Here is a 6,775-nt window from a genome sequence, read left to right as displayed (position 1 = left end):
CAGAGGAGGAATGTAGCTACATGCAGGAAATAATGTAACTATGTGTGGGAAGACAATTTGAATTTCAGAAAAAAATGACTTATTTTTAATGTAAGTACTGCTCATCAATGTTTGTATTTGTTGTCTCTGCAATTATTTGTGGTCAATTGAAATTCAAATTTAACTGGAAATCTTGTGTCTTAATTTGCTAAATATGGCCACCATATCCATAAGCCCATTGGAGTGGATTGGCTGAAAAAAATGAAGACAAATTTGTATAGGCAGCATACATTCTTTTAATGAGAAGAGTGACTTAGTCTCACCACCCACCTTAAAGTACACTCTCCCCACCCTTCTACATACATTGTCAGTCAACCTATTCACCACGCAATCCCATGTTTTTCACAGCATTTATCAAGTATTTAGGTGCCCAGTTAATATTTTCCAGATGATTGAGAGGCATCAGGACATTCATTATGTTTCTTTTATGGACTAACTGCCTGCTACTCTAGGTCAAGTCACAGAAAGCTTATGGACTGAAGCAAGAGCCCAGCTACTGAGGTTTCTGGAAAGTAACTTTGCTATTAAAAGAAGTTTCATAATGCCTTCAATGGTTATTTATATTGTAGCTTGTGTCAGAATGTCCTTCCTTTTTAAGGCTGAATAATATTCCATTGTATGTATATACGACATTTTTTTATTCCACGCATTGATGGACACTAGGGTTGCTGTAACCTGTTGTTAGCAAGAAGTTCTAAATTCAGACTGCCGCAACAACAATAACAAAAAATCTGAAATATATGCACTTATACACCAAAATTCTAGGTCTAGTTGTCACTTTCTCTGCCTCTTTAAATTTTTCAGGGCAACAGGAGATTTGATGGGGAATGAACACCCCACAGCTCTGTGCAGGAGTGCCTGGAAGTGAGGCCAGTCAAGGGAATGCTGCCAGACAACTAACTCAGCTTCAGACCATCTTCAGATTGTAACCCACCAGGGACCGCGGGCTTGCCAGACCACATTTTTGGTTACTGCAACTCAAGTTGGCTTCTAAATCTCAAAAAATGTGACAATGATACAGATTTTTTTATCTACTTTTGTCTAAAACATTTAAATACTCATTCCGAAGTAACTCATCTCAAAATCCAATGCTAGAAAAATGGAAATAATTACAGGCAGATGCAATGATTTAAATGTTTAAAAGAAGCTTTCCATTCTAAGGAGTCAGAGGAAAACTTTCCTTATGAAATGGTTAATGAAATAAATAGGAAAAAAAACTCCAACACAATCATGAGGTTCCAGAAAACATTGTATATTTATTTAAAAAGTAATTTTGTATGAATGAAATATTTCTTAAGGTTCTGCCTTTGTTTCCTTCCACCCGGCAGGAAATGAAATTACTGGATTTATGGTCAAGGAAAAATCACTAACCCACAGCCCTCAGACGCACTTATGAAAATGGGAAGAATGCATACACAGGGATCAGAGAACAGAGAAACAGGTGAATCTTGTGGTTGGAAAGAAACGCACTTTGGTATGTACACACAGAATTAACTTTACTTTTCCACTAAGCTCACTCTGAGATTTAGAAATCCCTACATCTGGGTAGGCTGGAGTCAATCCCAAGGCTTTTATGGTTCCTTGAAGTAAAAAGAGCAGTCTCATGTCAGAAATTAATAGGTCCAGTCTAGCACAATATTGAAACTCCAAACTTCAATTTAAACTCTACTTGGAAGCCTGCAGAAGAGGAGGCAGGCTGTTTTGCTGCCTCTTTTTTTCCCTAGCATCATCAAATCCTCTATTCATTGGCTGCTGTTTCTTAAACATTTCATGGGAAAGAGAAATAGAAGCACAGAGATCTGCTGTAAATGGCTCTTTCTCTTACCAGGTGCTGTTGGGGGTTTTTCAGAAGTCATATCATATGACTGAAACTTATCTCCTGTCTGATTTCTTCTCAACTTTTGGGATTCTACAGATTCTCACCATTAGGATTTCAGTGTCTGGCAGTCCTCTGGGAAACTACTTTTTTAAAATTATGGTAAAATACACATAAAAAAATTTGTCATCCTAACCATTTTTAAGTGTAAATTTCAGTAGTGTTAAGTACATTACATTGTTTTGCAATCAATCTCCAGAACTATTTTCATCTTGCAAAGCTAAAACTCTGTATCTGTCAATGACTCCCCATTTCCTCTTTCCCCCATCCCTTAGCAACCACCATTCTATTTTCTGTTTCTATCAGCTTAACTCTTCTAAGTAACTCATGTAAGTGAAATCATACAGTACTTGTGCTTTTGCGACTGGCTTATTCCACATAGCATAATGCCTTCAATGTTTATTTATGTTGTAGCTTGTCTCAGAATGTCCTTCCTTTTTAAAGCTGAATAATATTCCATTATATGTATATACCACATTTTTTTAGTCCACCCATCGATGGACACCAGGGTTGCTTTAACCTGTTGACTTGTGAATAATGCTGCTATGAATATGGCTGTACAAATCTCCTGGAGATAACCTGTTTTAATTATTTTTGCTATATATCCAGAAGCAAAAGTGCTGGATTATAATTTAATGTTTAATTTGGTGGGGAACCACCATATTGTTTTCTGTAGTGGTTGCATTATTTTACATTGCCATGAAAATTTCACTAGGGTTGCAATTTATCCATATCCCTATAGTATTTGTTATTTTCTGGGTTTTCTTTTCCACAGGAGCCATCTTAATGGATGTGAGGTGATCTCTTAATATAGTTTTGATTTGAATTTCCCAAATTATTAGTGATATTGAATGTCTTTTCATATGTTTGCTGGACATTTGTTTATGTCTTATGAAGAGGTATCTATTCAAATCCTTTGCCCAGTTTTAAATCAAGTTATTTGTTCTTTCATTTGTTTGTTTTCTGCTGCCGTATAGGAATTTGTGATATATTCTGGATTTTAGTTCCTTATGAGATATGTGATTTCCAAACATTTTCTCCAAATTTGTAGGTTGCCATTCCACTCCGTGGATTATGCTTTTTGATGCACAGAAGTTTTAAATTTTAACGTAGTCCAATCTGCCTATATGAGTGGCATTGGTACCACTTCCTTTTTTTATGTCTTGCAATGAGTAAACAACCTATGCGCGTGCACACACACACACACACACACTCACTCACTCTCTTAAACAAATATTTTGGTGGCCAGGCACGGTGGCTCACACCTGTAATCTCAGCACTTTGAGATGCTGAGGCTGGTGGATCATGAGGTCAGGAGTTCGAGACCAGCCTGGACAACATGGTGAAACCACATCTTTACTAAAAACACAAGAAATTAGCTGGGCGTAGTGGTGGGCGCCTGTTATCCCAGCTACTCAGGAGGCCGAGGCAGGAGAATCGCTTGAACCCATGAGGCTGAGGTTGCAGTGAGCCGAGATCACACCACTGTACTCCAGCCCAGGCAACAGAGTGAGAATCCATCTCAAAAAATATATATATTTTGGCAATAAGACTGTTTTTGGTTATGTATCCAAATCCATTTTCTTCTATATTTCAGGTAGAATCTTAATTTTGTTAGTGGAGAGTGAGTGTATATGAAATTGTCTATATCTATATAATCTATATCTATATATCTGTCCCTAGTTCCTGTGCAGAGCTTCTGAAATTGTAATTTCCTGAACAGTAGGGGTGCTTAGAGACATCTTTTATTATTTGGTTTTTAACCTTGGTTCCTAACACAGAGTGCCTAACACCTTTGTAATTGCCTGAGTGATAGGAGCATCTGACACAGAACTCCTAAATCCCTTGGAATGTTCTGGGCAATAGGAATATCTCTGGTTCTAATGAGGTGACTCTTGGTAGGCTCTTAAATGAAGGCTGGTTGCCAGAAAGACCAAGACACGGTTAGAGGCTTAGACATTTCAGTCCTAACCCCCATTCGCCATAGATGGGAAAGGGGCTGGAAAAAGAGTAATCAATCATGCCTACATGATGAAACCTCCATAAAAATCCCAAAAATACAGGATTACAAGAACTCCCAGGTGGACAAACACAATTATATGCCACGAGGATGATGCACCCCAACTTTATAGGGACAGAAGCTCCTGCACTCTGGAACCTCTCAGACCTCCCCCAACTATCTTTTTATCTGGATGTTCATGTGTACCCTTTATTAATATCATAAACTGGTAAACATTGAGTGTTTCTCCAAGTTCTCTGAACCCCTCTATCAAATTAATCAAGTGTGATGAGGGGTCAAGGGAACCCTCAATCTGTAGCTGGTTGGTCAGCAGTTCCAGAGGCCCAGACTTGACACTGGCATCTGAAGTGGAGGGCAGCCTTGATGGACTGAGCCCTTGATCTGTGGAATTTGATGCTAACTCCAGATGGATACTGTCAGAATTGAACTGAATTATAGGACGTACAGTTGGTGTTCCCTAGAGCAGCAGTCCCCAACCTTTTCGGCACCAGGGACGGATTTCAGGGAAGATAATTTTTCTACAGACCCTGGGGTGGGGGAAGATGGTTTCAAGATGATTCAAGTGCATTACATTTATTGTTCACTTTATTTCTAGTATTATTACATTGTAATATATAATAAAATACTTATACAACTCACCATAATGTAGAATCAGTGGGAACCCTGAGCTTGTTTTCCTGCAACTAGATGGTCTCATCTGGGGGTGATGGGAGACAGTGACAGATCATCAGGCATTAGATTCTCCGAAGGAGCATGCAACTTAGATCCCTTGCATTCACAGTTCACAGTAGGGTTTGCACTTCTATAAGAATCTAATGAGCAGCTGATCTGACAGGAGGTGGAGCTCAGGCAGTAATGCAAGTGATGGGAAGCGGCTGTAAATACAGATGAAGCTGCTCTCTCTTGCCTGCTGCTCACCTCGGGCTGTGCAACCCCCTTCCTAACAGGCCATGGACCGTTCCTAAAAGGCCATGGACCGGTACTGGCCCATGGCCTGGGGGTTGGGGCCCCCTGCTCTAGATAATTTATTGATTTGAGGAGAAACCCCCTCCCCACACATCTGGTGTAGGAAGTGAAATACTAAGAGTATTGTAAGAAGAAAACAATCCCCCCACCCCCATATATATACTTGCTTCTATGAGGGAGAGGTTGATCTTATCTCTAATGATTTGGTTGAATTTAATCTAAGCCAATCATACTGTTTCTATTCCTCTTGAAAGTTATCATCTTAAGAAGGGATATATGGTCTGTCAAGGTAAATGAAAAATGAGAGAACTCTTCTGGTTGAATTCTAGGAAATATTTTCCACTCATTAAGAAGATAGAAGCAGAGACTGGCATGGTGCAACTTCATCGTAAGGATCACTAAGGATTGCCAGCAGCCACCAGAAGCTGGAAGAGAGGTGTGAAGCAGGTTCTTCCTCAGAGCCTCTTTATTCCAGATTTCTGGTCTCCAGAACCGCAAGAGACCACATTTCTACCATTTATAGTTTTGAAATCTGTGCTAATTAATTACTGAAGTCACAAGAATACATTACATAAATAAGTATAAATAATTCTTATGTATAGAGTAAGGTCTATACACATACAATATATGCTTATACATGCATATGTGTTTGTATATGTATTTGTGTGTGTATATATAAAATTATATATATAATATATAATATATATTAATATATTTATATAAAATTTATATATTTATATATTATATATAATATATATTTATATTATATATAATATATAAATATATAATTATATATTTATATAATATATAATATTTATTATAATTTAATATAATAAATTATTATAATTTAATATATTAAATTTATTATAATTTAATATAATAAATTATAATTTAATATAATAATATAATATTTATATTATATATAATTATATATTATATATAATTATATAAATATATATAATTATATATTTATATAATTATATACATTTACATATAATTATATATATAATTATATATCTATATATATCTATATATATCTATATCTATCTATATATATCTATATATCTACATATAATATATATTTTATATATAAATATATATTATATATAATTATATATAATTTATATAAATTATTATATATTATATATTATATTATATATAATATATATAAATTATATATATATTATATTATATAATATATATAAATTATATATATAATATACATTATATAATATATAAAAATTATATATATTATATATACAATATATATAAATTATATATATATTATATATACAATATATAAAAATTATATATATATTATATATACAATATATATATCTCCAAGCTGGAGTGCAATGGTGGGATCTCGGCTCACTACAACCTCTGCCTCCTGGGTTCAAGCGATTCTCCTGCCTCAGCCTCCTGAGTAGCTGGGATTGCAGGTGCCTGCCACCACGCCAGGCTAAATTTTGTATTTTTAGTAGAGACGGGGTTTCACCAAGTTGGCCAAGCTGGTTTCAAACTCCTTGACCTCAGGTGCTCCGTCTGCCTCGGCCTCCCAGTGTGCTAGGATTACAGGCGTGAGCCACAGTGCCCGGCCGTATATGTATATTTTAAAGAGAATGTCTGTGGGGAGTAGGGTGTGTGTATAAACTTTACTTTGCATGGTTCTAATATGCATAAACTTCACTTCTCACAGTTAAATTAAATAACCCCCCAACAGCACAGTTTAATTCTTTAAGTGTACTTATCTGTATTTGTATTATATTTACTGTAAGTAATTGTATAAAGTAGAAACTTCCATGCTAGTTTTTCAGTTCACTAATCACTATATACATGTTTGTATTGTGATTAACGACCAATCATGTCACTTT

This window comes from Pongo pygmaeus, chromosome 10 (genome assembly GCF_028885625.2).
Source record: "Pongo pygmaeus isolate AG05252 chromosome 10, NHGRI_mPonPyg2-v2.0_pri, whole genome shotgun sequence".
Taxonomy (NCBI): Eukaryota; Metazoa; Chordata; class Mammalia; order Primates; family Hominidae; genus Pongo; species Pongo pygmaeus.
The sequence above is the reverse complement of the archived record's forward strand: the minus strand, read 5'-3'. Positions refer to the sequence as shown.